At 46.7% G+C, this 19,079-nt stretch overlaps 1 protein-coding gene across 2 annotated transcripts in view; it reads right to left on the minus strand.

The window, feature by feature from the left end:
- Positions 1 to 16,267, minus strand: part of PDGFRA (platelet derived growth factor receptor alpha) — a 69,397-nt gene extending 53,130 nt beyond the window's left edge. Inside the window, exon 1 of one of the 2 annotated variants that reach the window (XM_081959288.1) lies at positions 16,081 to 16,267. The gene's annotated coding sequence lies outside the window, so the exon portion shown is untranslated. Of the gene's footprint in view, positions 1 to 15,038; positions 15,055 to 16,080 lie in introns of those variants that run through there. The other variant, XM_081959289.1, reaches the window with a different exon arrangement.
- Between the last annotated feature and the right edge of the window lie 2,812 nt (positions 16,268 to 19,079).

Consider the following 19,079-nt stretch of genomic DNA (forward strand, 5'->3'; position numbering starts at 1 on the left):
AGAATACAAAAGTAAAAAAAAATAATCATTATATATATATAAACAGATAAGGCACATCTGCAATGCATGTTGAAAATATCTACAAGTTATCCTCGACATTGTTAAAAGCGCAAAATGGACCGGCAGTAACACTGGCAGCAATCCACCCTGACTGACCCACAGAGCCATTTTTATATAGATAGATTATTTTTCTTATTGTTTTTATTTCTTTTTTTTTAACGGTGTTTTTATATCCTTGTAAGCTGCCTCTGGGCGGCAAGATAAATTTTCTAAATAAATAATAAAGCAGAGCAAGAAAAGTCGTAAAACAGGGTAAAGCTCACTTAACCAATGTCTCGGTTAGCAACATACATTTTGGGGCTCAACTGTGGTCAAGGACTACCTGTACCTGGGCCAACTCCAGGAGACATTGGAGAACAGGGAACTGGCATGCTATGGCCCAGGGAGTGTCTCAAAGATTCAGACCAACTTAACCACATCATCATTCTGGATATTGCATTAGCATAAAGACCCCATGTTTCAGGATGCCACATAAATTTATCACACATAAAAATGATTTCTGCTGCCAATACTCTCTAAGTCAGGGGTGTCCAAACTTGGGAACTTTAAGACTTGTGAACTTCAACTCCCAGAATTCCCCAGCCAGCTGCTGGACACACCTGCTCTAAGTTGTAGAAAACAATGGACACTCAATCAGATCAGGATAGCATGACAATTGAGTCAACATCATGAAGAGTACGATGCAAACGCCTTTTCAAATTCCAAACTCCCGTGTCTGAATCAACATCTTCACGAAAGAGAAAATGCAGCTCTAGAAACATGCGCCTTCATCCCTACATCAAGTAGGAAAAGATCTTTTTTTAAAAAAGAGTGGGAGAGATTCCGAGATTAACGTCTCTCAAACTCAACGCCATTTGGTGATCCTCTTCTCCAGATGTCTTCGGTTACTAATGAAAACCTCATCTTCGAGATACAGGAATGTCTTGTAAAAATTGATTAAAAAAAAATAAACACCGCCCTTGCGTTGATCTAACCTAGCTTACTTCAGAGGTGAAAATCTAGGATGAAACAACCTTCAGTGTTCAAAAGATGTAACATTGCTTAAACCTCTGCACAGAAAGCCGAGATTAATCTTGAAAGAAAGAGAAACGGAATGCAGAATTCAAGCTGGCAGAAGACAAACTTCTGTCACACAACTTTCCATGATCTGCTAATGGTGAAAGAGAAGGCTCAAGTCTACGTGTTTCAAATCTTAAAGTTCTACTTCAAACATAACTAAGTATTTAGTTTGTCTAAAACTCTTTAGCTGCTGATATAGTTCTACAGAGGAATTATTGAGTCTGTCATCTGCACCTCTATAACTATCTGGTTTGGTTTTGTAACCCAACAAGACAGACACAGAATTCAGAGGATAATCAGAACTGCAGAAAAAAACAATTACCACAACCCTGCCTTCCATGGAGGACCTGTAAACTGCACGAGTCAAAAAGAGGGCTGTGAAAATATCTACAGACCTCTCGCATCCTGGACATAAATTGTTTCAACTTCTACCCTCAAAACGACACAATAGGGCACTTCACACCAGAACATCTATATGCAAGGACAGTTTTTTTCCTGAATGCCGAAGAATGCTAAACAAATAATTCCCTCAACACTGTCAAACTATTTACTAAGTCTGCATTACTATTACTATTAGTCTTCTCATCATTCCTATCACCCATCTCCTCCCATTTATGCCTGCAACTTTGTTGCTTGTATCCTTACGATTTATATTGATAGTTTCCTAGTATGATTTGATTGCTTACTTGTACCCTATGGCTATCATTAAGTGTTGTCTCTTATGATTCGTGACGAATGTATCTTTTCTTTTATGTACACTGAGAACATATGCACCAAAGACAAATTCCTTGTGTGTCCAATCACACTTGGCCAATAAAGAATTCTATTCTATTGTATTCTATAATATATACACATATAGTCATATTTTTAATTTTACTGAAATAGCAGCTGCTAAAGTAACAATTAAATCTACTGGGCTGAAACATGGCAGTCCTGAAAGTATATATTTGTTTGTTTTTAATTGACACCATTTCTTTCTAAGGCTTTTGAGCTGCTCCTCTGACTCTGGGAGGATGATTTAACACTTTCTAAAGAAGGGGTCTTCAAACTTGACAACTTTAAGACCTGTGGACTTCAACTCCCAGAATTCTCCATGCTGTAGAATGTAGAAAAGGAGGAGGAGGAGGAGGAGATTGTAATATTCAGATGCTTGGCAACTGACTCATATTTGTGACGGTCCTGGAGTCATGTGATCCCCTTTTGCGACCTTCTGACAAGCAAAGTCAGTGGGGAATCCCAATTCACTACTAATTCAACCTCTGCGGTGATTCAGTTAACCAAGATGGCCAGAAACATCGTTCAATGGGGAAAAACCTCACTTAACAACTTTCTCACTTAGCAACATAACGTTTGGGATGAACTGTGGTCGTACCTGCATTTAGAATCCATTGTCAATCTACTTTTCAATAACACCGCATACAAAGGAAATCCTGCACGCTCCAAATATATCTCCAGAGAATTGCTGCCTACATTTTCATAGAGATGCCCACCAAACATATATTTTTAAGCACTAGCAATGCTGGCATTTTTCATTCAAACCGGATTGAGAAATCTGCACTAACGTATTTCCCTGTTACCATCTTTGGCTGAAGCTGCAGCCGCAGCCGCAAGGACAAGACTATCCTAAGCGGGCCACAGAGTCTTGCAAAGTTATAAAAGCAGAGCAATCTGGAGTCTTCAATCGGTCGACCGCCAGATCAGGAGTGATTTACTGACCGGTGGGCTGGCAGGATCTCAACGGCGGCGGTGCTGGGTTTTTAACAAGTGGAGTGGGGGGATGAATCACTGACCTCCAATCCACCACCAGGCCTGCCTGACAAAAGATCAGCAAACAGGCACTGGCAAAAAAAAAAAGCAACCCTCAACAGATGGCATTCTTCCAGAAACAAGTCATTTGCCTGGGTTTTTCAATTAGCAATAATAGCCCTGTGTTTATGTAAAAGTGCCTCCCCACTGATAAGCAGGCTCTTGCACATCAAAGTCATCTTCCCTTCCAGCCTCCTTCTTCACCCCCACTTTTTTTTATCACAGTTCTACCCCTTATTTTTTCTAGATAAAGAAATCCTCGCTGCTGCGTATGCCTTTCCGAGGAATTCCTGGGCTCATCTTGGATTTGTTTCTTCTAGCTGCTGTTCCCTCTATAATTGCAAGCTAGGTTCCAGATTCAGAGATGAGCAGCTAAAGATGACCAAAGGCCTGGAGATCAAAACATTATGACGAACGGCTGCGGGATTTGAGTCTGGCTGGTCTAAAGAAAAGGAGAACGAGGGATGACGTGATAGGAGTGTTCCAGTATTTGAGGGGCTGCTACAAAGAAAAGGGGGGTCAAATTAGTCTACAAAGCACCAGAGAGCAAGAAAAGAAACAATAGTTGGAAACTAATCAAAGAGAGAAGCAACCTAGAATAAAGGATAAACTTCCTAGGCTGCATTAACAGAGGGATAGAATCAAGATCAGGTGGAGTGTTGATGCCGCTTTATAATGCCTTGGTAAGGTCACACTTGGAATACTGCATCCAGTTTTGGTTGCCACGAGGTAGAAAAGATGTGGAGACTCTAGAAAGAGGGCAGAGAAGAGCAACAAAGATGATTAGGGGACTGGAGACTAAAACATATGAAGAACGGTTGCAGGAACTGGGTATGTCTAGTATAATGAAAAGAAGGACTAGGGGAGACATGATAGCAGTCTTCCAATATCTCAGGGGCTGCCTCCAAGAAGAAGGTGTCAAAATATTTTCCAAAGCACCTGAGGGTAGAACAAGAAGCAATGGGGGGAAACTAATCAAGGAGAGAAGCAACTTAGAAGTAAGGAGAGATTTCCTGACAGTTAGAACAATTCATCGGTGGAACAACTTGCCTCCAGAAGTTCTTAAAACACTGGAAGACTTCTTTTTAAGAAGAGATTGGATAACCATTTGTCTGAAGTGGTATAGGGTTTCCTACTAGAGCAAGAGGTTGGACTAGAGGACCTCCAAGATCCCTTCCAACTCTGTTATTCTATTCTATTTTATTCTATTCTTTCTTTTCCATTCTATTCCATTCTATTCCTAACAGTGAGGAAAATTAACCAGTGGAAAAGCTCGCCTCCAGAAATTGTGGGAACTCCATCATTGGATATTTTTAAGAAGAGTCTAGAAAGTCATTTATCTGAAATAGTATAAGTTCTCCTGCTTGAGCAGGAGGCTGGACTAGAAGACCCCCAAGGTCTCTCCCAGCTCATTCATTCATTCAAGTTTTCTTAACAGGGAGAATTCAGTGAAAGAAGCTAGCCAGGTAAGTACCTTGAGAATCCCCAAGTCAATTTTAAAAAGTAGAAATCAAGAGAAGCAACGTTTGGATGACAGGGGGAAAGCAGTCTGAGTGATTAAAAAGAAAGAAATGGCCTTGTGCTAGAAAGCAAGAAAGAATACAGTATAGATAGTCCTCGATTTACAACAGCTCATTTAGTGACCGTTTAAAGTTACGGCAGCACTGAAACAAGTGATTAATGACCATTTTTCACACTTACAACCATTGAAGTATCCCCCTTGATAAATGTGATCCAAATTCTGATGCTTGGCAACTGACTCATATTTATGACGGTTGCAGTATGCAGCAAGTATTCAGAGGGGAAGCCAGATTCACTTAACAACTGTGTTACTAAGTTAACAACCGCAGTGATTCGCTTAACAACTGTGGCGAAGAAAGATTGTAAAATGGGGCAAAACTCACTTAAGAAATATCTCACGTAGCAATAGAAATTTTGGGCTCAACTCTGGTCGTAAGTCGAGGACTACCTGTGTTTATCGTATAATCTCTTTCTGATCTTCAGTCTATCAGTACAAAGATACTGACAGCAACATATCCGCCACTATGAACTTTCAAGGCTAATTCACCAACAACTTGACCATTTATACATATTTTAAAAAGAGGGAAAAAAGCAGAACAACAGTAAAGGTAAAGGTTCTTCTCACACATATGTGCTAGTCGTTCCTGACTCTAGGGGGCGGTGCTCATCTCTGTTTCAAAGCCAAAGAGCCAGCGCTGTCCGAAGACGTCTCCGTGGTCATGTGGCTGGCATGACTCAACACCGAAGGCGCAAGGAACGCTGTTACCTTCCCACCAAAGGTGGTCCCTATTTTTCTACTTGTATTTTTACATGCTTTTGACCTGCTAGGTTGGCAGAAGCTGGGACAAATAGCGGGAGCTCACTCCATTATGCGGCGCTAGGGATTCAAACCGCCGAACTGCCAACCTTTCTGATAGACAAGCTTAGCGTCTTAGCCACTCAGCCACCGCATCCCTTAACGGTAATAGTTAACTTAATAATCCTCAGAACAAGAGTATATTGGAGCAAATTGCTGAAATTTTGAGCAGCCCAGACTGGGTCCCATTGGTTTGTAATGCCTCTTTATTGGAATCCCTTATTCAAGATCCCACATTTTTGGGGAAAGGGAATCTACAAATTTCTCCAAAGAGGAATGTTTATGATACAGGAAAGAGATTGGCTTTTATTTTAGAGAGAAGGAAAATAACAAAAGCTTTCAAAGAATTTTTTTTGGAACTTGATTACTTGTAGTGGGGTTCACTTTGTTTTGGTCCTCTTTTTTGCATTTTAAGATCATATTTGCACCAAACACCGTATTTTTCAGAGTATAAGACGCACCTTTTTCCCTCAAAAAAGAGGCTGAAAAACTGGGTGTATCTTATACACTGAATACAGCATTTTTGCCTCCCGAAACTCTGCCCCTTTCACCAAAATGACCGTGCAGAGCCTTTAGGAGGCTTCCAGAGTGCTCCGGCGGGGGGGGGGTTTGGGGAGGGCAGAAATGAGCAAAAAACGGGCTGTTTTTTTGCCTAATTCCCCCCCCCCCCAGGAGTACTCCTTAAGCCTCCTAAAAGCTATCCATGCCCTTTTTTTTTTGACAAAAAACTGGCCTGTTTTTGCAAAAAAAACAGGTCATTTTGGGGAGGTTTGCAGAGGCAAAAAATTTGCCTCTTCAAACCCTTGATATGTCTTATACTCTGAAAAATACAATAGCTTAGGCCAGCATTTCTCAACTTGGCAACTTCAAATTGCGTAGATTTCAACTCCCAGAATTCCCCACCCAGCATGCTTTGTTGGGAAATTTTGGGAATCCAGGTCCATAAAGTCTTCAAGTTTCCAAGGTTGATAAATGCTGGCTTAAGGTCACTGAGATAATTTAGTCCTAATCTAATAAAGGGCTGTATGTGCCTTTCCAATTATATTCATTATAATGATAGATCCTAATCAATGTTTTTCTTCTTCATACCTTTCTATAATAGAAATCTATATGTATAAATGATATGCATATATCTATATGTATATCATTTATATTGTATAGAACAGAATAAAATAACTGAGTTGGGAGGGGCCTTGGAAGGGTTGGACTCTTCTAGGAAACCCTACACACCACTTCAGACCAATGAATATCCAACATCTTCTTAAAAACTTCCAATGTTCCAACTTCCAACTTTCTTCTCTCCTTGATTAGTTTCCACCCATTGCTTCTTGTTCTACCCTCAGGTGCCTTGGAGAATAGCTTGGCTCCCTCTTCTTTGTGGCAACCCCTGAGATATTGAAACACTGCTATCATGTCTCCCCTAGTCCTTCTTTTCATTAAACTAGACATACCCAGTTCCTGCAACCGTTCTTCATATGTTTTACCCTCCAGTCCCCTAATCATCTTTGTTGCTCTTCTCTGCACTCGTTCTAGAGTCTCCACATCTTTTTTACATTGTGGCGACCAAAACTGAATCTTCTATATAGATACATTTATAATGTACAGTATCTGTATCTATATCTATATCATCTATAACGTATAAGTGATATTTCTTATTAGTTGCATTCATTATGGGTTGTCCACGAAGCATAGATTTCATTCACTATATGCCCAGTCTTGCTAAAAATGAACAAGTCGACATCTAAATATTAACATTAAAAATAAATAAATCCACAGCAGCCATTCTTTAATTTCTTAGAATAGAAACCATAACCCCTCTTGCGTTTTTCTTACACACTTATATTCACAAAGAAATACTGACTCACAAGTGAGCTGCCGTTCTGTGCAACCTTTTTTGAAATGAAATCCATCAAACTCAACAGGATTGGAACGTAGAATTGGCCACTCAAAAGCATTGATGGTTGGGTTTTTTTTTTCCAGGAGATCCATCTCTTTAATCCATTAGTACATTACAAGCAGTCCTCAACATACAACCATTCGTTTAACGACAGTTTAAAGTGACGGCGGCCTGAGAAAATGTAACTTACTAATTGCACTTGCAACCATTATACTACCCTTGTGGTCACTCAATTCAGGTGCTTTGCAAGTAGGTCATATTTACAACCTGTTGTAGTATCCTACAGTCACCTGATCACCATTTGCAACCTTTTTTTGCCAATTTACAGCAAAAAGCAACAACAACCAATACGTTGGGAAAGCTGGATTCACTTAACGCAGCCTAAAACGTGTTATAAAAACCGGGTCTGTCTCAACTTACAACCGCAATGATTTACAACAGAAATTCCACTCCCAATTCTTGTCATAAACCGAGACTACCTGTATATCTATTCCAGTGGTGGGATTCACTTACCTTTGTCACCAGTTTGGAAATGTGAGAGCGCTCACATGCGCAGAAGGTCGTGCATTATGTTGGGGCAGGTGGGTGGAGCGTCCAGCCGCCACCACTACCATTCACTTGAACCAGTAAGAACTGGCTGAAAACCACCTCTGATCTATTTGCTGTCTTCTAACAGTAACATTATCAATGTGATGTGTTATTGGTCAAAAAATTGACTTGGGAAGGGGAAAAAAGAACAAACTAAGATTGAGGATGATGGGTGCTTATAAAAAACTGCAATGAATAATGAATAAAACATATTTCTCCTTCCCAATAACATCACCCTTCTATCCGCCCTCTGGAGTTTTATTAAGAAGAACCCGTTATGCATAGTTTCTCCAGTTTGATGTGCGTGCATTTATTCCAACAGATGGCAGTGTTGAGCCATAGAAAAGAAGGGAATTACTAACTGAAAGTTTTGTCTAGAAGTAGCGGTAGGTTTTTAAGTGGTTCCAGATTATCTACACAATATGTGCTAGAAAACTGCAACTTTAAAATGGAAGTCATTCGTATTTCTTGGTGGCACAATCCTTTAGCTGTAGAACAACATTAGTATAACTGGAACTTAAGAGGAAACTTAATACAGCTCATCTGCCTGGAATCCACACTGTATATCAGACGTTAATATAATTGAGTGTGTCCAGAGGTATTTCACAAGAAGAGCACTCCACTCCTCTGCTCACAACGGAATCACTTAGGCCACCAGGCTTGACATTTTGGGCTTGGTCAATCTGGAACTGTGTTGCCTACGGTCCAACCTAAGCACATTACACAAAATTGTCTGCTACAACATCCTACCTGTCAACGACTTCTTCGGCTTCAACCACAATAATACACAGGCAAACAATCGATACAAACTCAAAGTAAACCGCTCCAAACTCGATTGCAGAAAATACGACTTCAGCAACAGAGTGGTCAACGCCTGGAATGCTCTACCCGTCTCCGTTGTTACATCCTCTAACCCTCACAGCTTCAACCTTAAATTGTCTCGCCCCACTCCTAAGAGGACCATAAAGGAGGCATGCATAAGCGCACCAGCGTGCCTACCGTCCCTGTCCTACTGTCCCCATTTATTTGTATTCATTTCTTTCATTCATATCCATGTTTATATTTATAACTACTACAGTATCTTGTATATGTTTGACAAACTAATAAATACAAACACAAACTTTTTTCATTTTTAGTGAGGTAACTATCCCAAAGGTACTTTTTCAGGAGGCAACTGGACTTTCTTTCACTTCTCATCTTTCTTCAATTCTGACTGGATGGTGAGGAATGGAAGGATTTATTATATTCCTTGCAGAGAGCTGGTCATTTGCATCCTTTTAGAGGATCGTTGAAGCATTTGGAAGTTTATCTGTGTCCTCGGGGTCACCTGAGTACTGCCCCTGGTTCCTATAATCTGCAATTTTTTGAGAATCTCTACAGATTTTAGCTATACAATTTGGGATGAACTCCCTTTGAATAGGAATGGATTTCCAGAGGGGGGGAGGAAATGCAGATTACAGGAATATGCCTCAGGTGACCGTAAGGACACAGATAAATCTCCAAGTGCTTCAATGACCTTCGAAAAGGATGCAAAACCTGGGGAAAGATACTAGAATAATAAAAGTAAACACTCTAAAGAAAAGATACAATAACCAAAAAAATAGGGAAAAGAAAAACAAGAAATTAGGGGAAAGGAGGAGAAGTAGGAAAAGAATTAAAACTGGGGTTTTGGGGAGCCCAAGAGAAAATGGTTAAAAGAGGAAGAAAGGGAAAAAGAGTTACATTAGTAAACTAAAGAGAATAGTAGTAAGATTGTTATTGTTACATAACTAATTAAGAAATAAAGAAATGATAGTATATTGTTAATGGTAGAAAAAAATTGAAAGAAATGCTCTCTGTGCTTAAATTGAATTAGAGGATGCATGCTGTTTATAGCAAAATATACCAATGGGGAAAATAAGAAATGAAAATGTGGTGTAACTTTGAAGAGCAATTGAAGATATTGTCTATGTATTAAGAAAAAATAAATATAAAGATGGAAAATAATGGAAGAGAATAAGTTGGCTGAAAGTGAAAACAAAACTATGGTGTAAAAAGTGTAATATAATTGAGAGGAGGTAAAAGAAAAGACTCGGACAACTCTTTGTTCCTATAATACAGGGGTGTCCAAACTTGGGAACTTTAAGACTTGTGGACTTCAACTCCCAGAATTCCCCAGCCAGCCATGCTGGCTGGGGAATTCTGAGAGTTGAAGTCCACAAGTCTTAAAGTTCCCAAGTTTGGACACCCCTGCTATAATATGTATAATTTGTATTAAAAAATAAAAAACCTTAGGGGGGGGGGAAATAAAAAAGGATGCAAATGACCAGCTGTTTGCAAGAAGTATAAATCCTTCCATTTGCCACCATCCAGTCAGAGCGGAAGAAGCTTCTTGGATGAGAAGCGAAACGTCTTCAAAAGAAAAAAACAGAAAGTCCAGTTGTCTCTTGAAAAAAGCACCTTTGGGACAATCATGTCCTGGATGACCGAGAATCTCTACAGACATTTAGCTATACAAGTGGGGTAACTAGTTTTCCCACCATTTGTAGCAAACAAACTATATTTTTCCCCATTTTATGACGTTTCTTGCCACATTTGTCCAGTGAATCACTGCCATTGTTAAGTTAGTAACACGGTTGTTAAGTGAATTTGGCTTCCCCATTGACTTTGACATTGACATTGTGTCGACTTACGACCACAACTGAGTCCAAAATTTTGGTTGCTAAGCAAGACATTCGAGTTTTGTCCCATTTTGCGACTTTCCTTGCCGCTATCGTTAAGTGAACCATTGCAGTAGTTAACAGTAAACACAGTTGTTCAGGGAATCTGGCTTTCCCATTGACTTTGCTTATTAGAAGGTCGCAAAGGGGAATCCCATGACCCCAAGACACTGCAACCGTCATTAATGCAACTGAACTACAAAACCCAGAGAACCACAAGGCGCAAAAAGCTGTCAAGCATTCAAATGTAGATCATGTGGATGTTGCAACGGTCATGAGTGTGGGAAATGGTCATAAGTCCCCTTTTTCAGTGCCGTTGTAATGTTGAACAGTCACTAAAGGGATTGTTGCAAGTCGAGGCATACGGTACCTGTTATTGCCATATCTGGCCTGCAGAAATGCATGCAACCACTAGCAAAGAGCTATGAGGAAAAAAATATGAACTCTTTGCCTGTGTAGTGATTTAGACAGCAGACTAAAAAGCAGAGACATCACCCTGCCAACAAAAGTGCGTATAGTGAAGGCTATGTTTTTCCCAGTTGCAATGTATGGCTGTGAAATTTGGACCATAAGAAAGGCTGAGCACCAAAGAATGGAGGCCTTTGAACTCTGGTGCTGGAGAAGACTCCTGCGAGTCCCTTGGACTGCAAGGCGATCAAACCGGTCAGTCCTAGAGGAGATCAATCCTGACTGCTCTTTAGAAGGCGAGATCCTGAAGAGGAAACTCAAATACTTTGGCCAACTAATAAGAAGGAAGGACTCCCTGGAGAAGAGCCTCATGCTAGGAAAGATTGAGGGCAAAAGAAGAATGGACGACAGAAAATAATGTGGCTGGATGGAGTCACTGAAGCAGTCAGCATGAGCTTAAATGGACTCCAGAGGTTGGTAGAGGACAGGAAAGCCTGGAGGAACATTGTCCATGGGGTCGGGATGGGTCAGACACGACTTCACGACTAACAACATGGTTTCAAATGTGGCAATTTAAAGATGTGTGGACTTCAACTCCCAGCATTCCCCAGCCAGCAAGCAGTGAGTGTGTGTAAGCCAGTGTGCTTAAACAAGGCAGATTCACGACTGCAGCAGTTTTCAAAGTGTGGTCCCAGAAACACTTCTGCAGGGTCAAATAAATACTCTTAACAATCCTAATTTTTCATTTCTAAAACAATACACGTCGGTCGATCTAACCCTCGTAAAACAAAGCTCCTGAGATTCTGAACCGGTTTTTTTTTTTTTAAGAAAGCAAAGGAGACCCGAAATCAAAATGTAGACCCATTTGGCTAAGGAATTCCGATAGCCATATGATTCTCCTTCCACTGTCAGGATGCAATGGACCCGCCATTCCCAACAACCGTCGCTTGAGGGCAGCAGAGGACCGCAAAGGCGAAAAACTGCCCTGACCGAGCTCTTCTAATTTACTCCAAGTCTCTGGCAAGATCCAGATTATCCGCCCCGCCACATCACACAACCATCTCAGCAAAACCTCCAGAAATCTCGGGTCCTTCCTCTTAACGCGCCTACATTTCTGGCAGCTGGGGAACCAACCCATGTTCCCCCCCCTCGCCCAGTGCTACCCCATTAAGGGGCGGGGAATCCCCAATCCTTCTTCTACCCACCCAGCCTCACCCCCGGCCCCTGTGGCTGTTCATCTTCCTTGGCATTTTATTTTGCCACGGAATCTACCGGGCTCTTTTGCTGCCCCGTTGCAGGCGCTTTTCCATCTTAGAGAAGAGAAGGAGAGAGGAAACAGAAGAGAGGAGAGGAGGAGAGATGAGGAGAGAGAAGAGAACAGAAGAGGGGGGGAGAGAGGAGAGGAGGAAAGGAAAGAAGAGAGGAGAGGAGAGATGAGAAGAAAGAGGATAGAAGACAGGAAACAGAAGAGAGGAGAGAAGAGGAGAGGAGGGGAGGAAAGGAGAGGAGAGGAGAGGAGAAGAGAAGAGAAGAGAAGAGAAGAGAAGAGAAGAGAAGAGAAGAGAAGAGAAGAGAAGAGAAGAGAAGAGAAGAGAAGAGAAGAGAAGAGAAAATTGCCGCCGCGTCAACGCGTTCTATTCGAGGGGAAACTATGACGAATGGGTGCCAAGCTATTGGTAACCACCCGCGGTAGCCTCGGCCAGCCCTTCAGACGTTTCGATGACGCCGTTTGACTTCTCTCTGGGACTCGCCAAGATCCGGAGGCAAAGCAAACTTGGAGAGAAGGACCAACCCAAGCGAAGATTTCCAAGAGGCCCAGTTCTCCATCCGAAGAGATTGAAAAGAGTCCAATTATTCTCCGTGTTGGGTGCAGGCTGGAAAATCGTTACGGGGCATTGCCTTTCCCAAGGGAATGAATCCGGATCAAAACGCCGCCTCTTCCCACCACCTAGGGGGCTCCGTGGCTAAGATGCTGAGCTTGTCTATCAGAAAGGTCGGCGGTTCGAATCCCTGGTATAGGTCTCCTGCCGTGAGCCTCCAAGGTCCCTTCCAACTCTGTTACTTGTTAAGCTCGTGCTGCGTCGGCTCCGGATTCAGGACCGGAGTTTTGAAGGGGATTCATTTCTGAGAGTCAGCTTTCCCGTTTTCAAATATTTGGAGAAAGACAGGCTGGCAGAGGGAGCGAGTCGAGGCAGGCCACACCTCACCGGCGTGGCTTTCCTTGCCTCGTCCCCAGCAAAAACAAGGACGCGGCCCTACGTGTTGGTTCCTACCACCCACCGCTCTGAAATCGTCGTTTCCGTTAGTCCTCCTCTACAATTGGGCTCCTACACTTGGCTTCTGAAACCCATTTTTGCAATAAGTCCAGGCGTCTCTTTCCACTCCCAGAGCGGGTTGTAAAAAAAAAGGACCGAGAAACGAACTCTTAAAAAGCAAATAATGACTTATTCCGATCTCTCCCTCTCCCCTTTCCCTTTAAATAATTCCCAAAGTGCCTTTGGGAAACCTGGCCAGGATTGCAAAATCAAAACATCTGGGACACTCCCTTCCCTTCCCTCCTTCCCGCACGGCACAGAAACCGACTCTGGCTTCGCCCAGCTGCAGACTACAGCGTAACACACACACACACACCCTGCCGAGATGCAGCCACAACCGAGGACACATCACCCTATAGACGGGGCTCACATGCGCCCCCAACCCACCCCAGCCAAACTCACCCGGGTGCTTGCCTGGCTGAAAGAGCTGCGAGCCTCCATCCCCTCGCCGTTGCAGCTCAGCCTTTCGGCCAGGGGGAGACACTCCTTTTGCCCCAGCAGGACCGTGGGTGAAGAGGCGAAGATCCCACCCTGGTTGTTGGCCCTTTTTGGAGGAAGGGGCGCTTTTCAGTCCCGTGGAGAGGAGTGGGGTGTCCCACAGGGGAATGGGGAGGGGGGGTGTCTTAATCGCCGCTCCTGAGATCCAGAAGAGCAACGAGATTCCCCTCCAGGACGTTTTCTCTAAGAGTGGACTAGAGGATGCCGGGATTCGGGGGCTAATGGGGCGTCGGGGGTCCGCGCCCTCTGTTGTGCGGTGGGAAGGGGGTAGAAATGCCAAGAGAGATTTGGGCAGCGTCTCTCCCCTGGGGGATTCAAAGAAAACGCGTTGCAGCTCTTTCCAAGACGGGCAGTGGTCAGTTCCAAGATGATGATAGATAGATAGATAGATAGATAGATAGATAGATAGATAGATAGATAGATAGATAGATAGGTAGGTAGGTAGGTAGGTAGGTAGGTAGGTAGGTAGGTAGGTAGGTAGGTAGGTAGGTAGGTAGGTAGGTAGGTAGGTAGGTAGGTAGGTAGGTAGGTAGGTAGGCACAACGGGCCCCGGAGAGGAGGCTGGTGCGGAGACCAGGCTGCCTACGAGGACGCAATCTCACTTTTGGGGCTGCATCCCAGCCGCGTCACTTTTCTCTCCTACCCCGCGTTTTGGGATCCTCTCCCGCAGGATCGGTTCGGAGGAGCCGCTTCTCGACTCGGCTGCTGGAAACCCAGGCGGTGCTCCGGTCAATCCTCGCCGCCCCGCCTCTGCTGGACCGAAGTGGAGGGTGGGAAGCCGGCTGGAGGCAGCCGTCGGCCCTCTTCCGATCCCGCTGAGCCGACCCAGAGTAGGCAGCTCTGCTCCTGCCGCCGGATTAGGCCCTTTGAATCTGGGTAACCCCGTTCCAACGCCAACCGTGGATCCCCAACTAGATCCCCCCAAGACTTCCCGCCAGACGGCGTCGACAAAGAGTTTGCACCCCGAGGCGCCCCTCTGCCTTTCTCAGAATCAGCCTCCTCCTCCTCCAGCTTCCCATCCCCGCGTCCCGCCAGTTTCTCTGGTCCACCGACTTGTAACCTCACCCTCGGCGTAAGGCCGGGTTGAGGAGACGGGGGAGGGGGTATCTTGCCTCTTCCTCGGCCAGGTCGGTCGGGTCTCTGAGAGCGGTTGGGGGCGTCTTCTGAAGAGTTAGGAACGGGGGAGAAAGAGAGAAAGATCAAAGCTCGAAATGGCAAGGATGAGGGGTTGAAGGGGGGACAAGAACGTTGGAATAAATGGGCGGGGAGGGCAGGAAAGGAAGAAGGAAGGAAAGGAAGATTTGAGAAAAGCCCCTCCCTTCGTTGCTTACCTTCCTCAAAGCTGCGAGCTGCTTCCCGAATCCCGACCGCTCAGCCCGACGGCCTCCCTAGATACCGACGAGCCTAAACCGCTCGGCCAAGCTCCCGCGGCGCCTTCCCCGCATTTGAGATTCATCTGCCTCCCCTCTGTTGCCCTCTGGCAAGAGAGAGAGAGAGAGACGCTCCGAGGGGGGCTTCCCTCCAGTTTGGGGCAGGCACTGCAGCCCTCCCCCCCCACGCCCTGGCCCGCCCGCCGCCGCCCCCCTCCCCAGCCTCCAGCTGCAAGAATGCCGCGCCGCGGCCCCTCTGCCAAATCTGGTTGTCATTAGCGCAGCCCGAGCAGGCAACGGCTTTTCCGCCAGCGCCTCAGCCTCCCTCCAGACCCCAGCCGGCGCAGGGCCTCCTGCGGGGCGACCCTCGACTCCAAGCGGAGCCCCTTTCGCTGGAGGAGCCGTCGGGCAACAGACAGGCGCAGCGGGGCCAGAAAAAGCGCAACACGGCGGCGGATCCGCGGCTCTCGCTCTCTCTCCTTGTAGCCCCGCTCGGTCGCTCCCATCGCAGCCTCGGGGCTGCCCCGCACGATCTTCCCGACCCCCCGACCCCCGAGCGATGGGGGACAACGAGGGGCCCGATTCCTTCCCTCCTCCTCCTCCTCCCTCAGCAGGAACGATTCTGGCTATTTCACCTTTCGTTTCGCGGCGCCTCCTGATCAGGCTCTCTGGGGATCTCCCTGGTAGAAAGTCGATTCTCCTGGGATCTAGAGAGCCCTCTAGATCGAAGCAGGGGGGAGGCTTCCTTCTGATTACCCCCAAAAGTTCGAATTGTCAAAACTGGACGTCGGGGGGCGGAATGGAAAGCCACCAAACCTCCCTGCCTGAATTCCGGGTGCTCTTTTTAATATTTTTCCCCCAGGATCTCATCCAAAGATTTATATATGTATGTATGTATGTATATATATATTTTGCTGGACTCCAACTCAAAAAAGAATTCGCGACGGAGAGAGAAAAAAGAAGGGGGGAAAGGAAGGGGAAAAAACACCCCCAAATGCATTACCTTCCTGAATCTTGGTTAATAATCCGTAACCGCCAAAATCGATGCAATTTGTAAAATAATTTTTAAAAATCCAAGAAAGGAATCCCTGCTTCTCCTTTCTCCGGCTTTCCCCCTCTCTGCGACGGCCTCAGAAAGCGACGGCCGGAGCGGCTTCAATTCTAGGCTCCATCCTGCTCCAACGAATCCCAGGTTTCAAGTAAAGAGTTGTCAGGAAATGGTCCTTGCCCCCCTCTCTCTCAAGCCCCATGCCCAGCTCTCGCTCTTCCAGAATAAAAGCTTCTCGCGCTGATGTGACTCCCGAGGCTCCCCGCGCCCAGCTCTTAAACTGGCGGGGTGGGGGGGTGGGGGAGGGGGGTCGGCCAAACTTTCCAAACTCCGTCTTCGAACTGGGGGTGGGGAGGGGGGCGTGCGCGCGTGTGTTGGTACTCGTGTTCATGCTGGGAAGAGGTTGACCATATGGCACGCACTGGGCACGGGGAGGGGTCCCTTGCGCTGAAGCGTGAGCAGATTCCTGACCCTTCCCCCCTTTTTTTCCGCAATTGACCCCCATCTCAGCAATGTCCCCCCCCCCAAGCGAGGGCCACGCCTGCGCAGATTTGAGATATTTCTGGAGGTGCTTGATCCATATTGTCAGTGGTTCCTGGGCTTGGGGGGGGGGACTTAGGCGGGAGAACTGGGGAGAGCGAAAGAGGAGACTTCCCCCAAATCGGTGCCCACCAGTGGTGTATGAACCATTAAGCAGACTAAGCACGTGCTTAGGGCACCGGGACCAAAGGGGGCACCACAAAATTGAGAGATAAAGGAGAGGGGGGGAGAACCAATGAAGATTTGTACAGTATGTACAAAGGAAGGAGGCACCAAGATTTGTCAGTCCTTAGGGCACCAGCGAGCCTTAATCCGCCACCGGTGCCCACTGTTGCATTACAACTGTCAGTTTCCCCCTGGCTCTGCTGGTCGGGGCACTCTGGGAGTTGCAACCCTCACCTCTGAGAGGCATCGTTGGCCTCAGGTGGGGCTGGAAGGAGGAGAAAGGCTTGTTTACTCGGGTTCCTCTTTTCAGCTTTGCGGTAGTAACCAGCCATCCGACCAACGTCCGAAGAGGAATTGGCGCGGAAGACAAGCGTCCCCAGTGGGTGGGTGGGTGGCTCTGCTTTGGCTCTTGTCCTGGCGCAAAGCGAGTGTGGAAGTCGCGCTGCAGAGGCGAGGAAAGAGAAGGGAAGAGAAGGGAAGAAGGAAAGCAAGAGGGAAGGGAAGAGAAAAGAGAAGAGGAAGAGAAATGGGAAGGGAAGGGAAGAGGAAATGGAAGGGAAGAGAGAAGAGGGAAGGGAAGGGAGGGAGGGAAGGGAAGAGAAAAGAGAAGAGAAGAAGGAGAGAAAAGGGAAGGGGAGGGAAGAGGGAAAGGAAGAGGGAAGGGAAGGGAAAAGAGAAGAGGGAGAGAAGGGGGAAGAGAGAAGAGAGAAGGGGAGAGGGAAGGGAAGGGGAGAGGAAAGGGAAGCGAAGAGAGAAGAGGGAAGAGAAAGAAGAAGAGGGAAGGGAAAAGAGAAGAGGGAGAGAAAAGGGAAGGGAAGGGAAGGGAAGGGAGAAGGGGAAAGGGAAGACAAAAGAGGGAAGGGAAGGGAAAAGAGAAAAGAGGGAGAAAAGGGGAGGGAAGAGGGAAGGGAAGGGAGGGAAGGGGAGAGGGAAGGGAAGAGAAAACAGAAAAGGGAAGGAAGGGAAGGGAAGAGAGGATTGGGGGGATTGGGGGAGGGTCAAGGCGATTTAGATGGGATCCCGGGAGTCAATGTGTGTCTGTGCGGGGGGGAGCTGCTGTTGATTTTCTGTCTAGTTTGTAGGAAATGAGGCATGGAGCGCGCGCAACTTCTTGCACCTGGGAGCTGTTCAGCTTTGGGGACCAAGGGGGCACTCGAGCTCCAGGAAAGAGAGCCGAGGCGCAGCTGAAACCCCAAGAGGAGAGAGAGAAGAACCGAAAGACCGCAGCGCGGGTCCATTCCCAGCCCCCCCTCCCTTCCTTTCCCCACCCGCCGTATCAGTGGAGGAAGAGGGGGGGATGCTTAGGTTCCTTCGCGGGGAAGCTTTCTGCCCTGTCGGCGTCTTTGGCAAATCCCCCCCCCCCCCATCCTGGATGCTCTCGCGGGGCATCCTTACCCCAAACCCGCCGGGCATCCCATCCCCAGAGTGTGCAGGATGCAGGATCCCTGACGTTGGGGGTAAAAGGGGGACACCCCGCGCGTGGTTGTGGCGCTGCCCAGCCGCAGAGATCTCCACCTTCCCCCCCCCCCCCGACTTCTTTCTGGACTCCCACTGCCCGCGGCCCTTGGCTCCCCCTTTCCCCTCCCGCAGCTTCAGCGCTGCCTTCTCTATTGCTTCCATCTGTTTCTGCAGGAGGAGGAGGAGGGCGCGCTCGGGAACAGCAGCCCCCTTGTTTGACCGGCGGACAGGATACCGTAGGGTTTAGAGTTTAGACGCAAAGCGCAGCCTTGCGAGGCAGCGCCGCAAGAAAGCAAGCGGGCTCGGGCCGCTTTCCTTGGGGAAGGAAGGAAAGGAAGGAACGAAGGGAGGGAGGGAGGGAGGGAGGACGAAGGGAGGGAGGGAGGGAGGGAGGGAGGAAGGAAGGAACTGTTGCATCTCGATTCGACCATCCCGCTATGACTTGTGTGGCTCAGCCCACTTACCTTTGGGAAGGAAGGAAGGAAGGGAGGGAGGGAGGGAGGGAGGAAGGAAGGAAGGAAGGAAGGAAGGAAGGAAGGAAGGAAGGAAGGAAGGAAGGAAGGAAGGAAGGAAGGAAGGAAGGAAGGAAGGAAGGAAGGAAGGAAGATTCGACCATCACGTTATGTGTGGCTCGGATCGCTTATTTTGGGGGAGGGAGGAAGGAAGGAAGGAAGGAATTGTAGCATCTCGATTCGACCATCCCGCTATGACTTGTGTGGCTGAGCCCACTTACCTTGGTGGGGGGAAGGAAGGAAGGAAGGAAGGAAGGAAGGAAGGAAGGAAGGAAGGAA

The sequence above is a fragment of the Natrix helvetica genome (assembly GCF_964273705.1).
Source record: "Natrix helvetica genome assembly, chromosome: 7".
Taxonomy (NCBI): Eukaryota; Metazoa; Chordata; class Lepidosauria; order Squamata; family Natricidae; genus Natrix; species Natrix helvetica.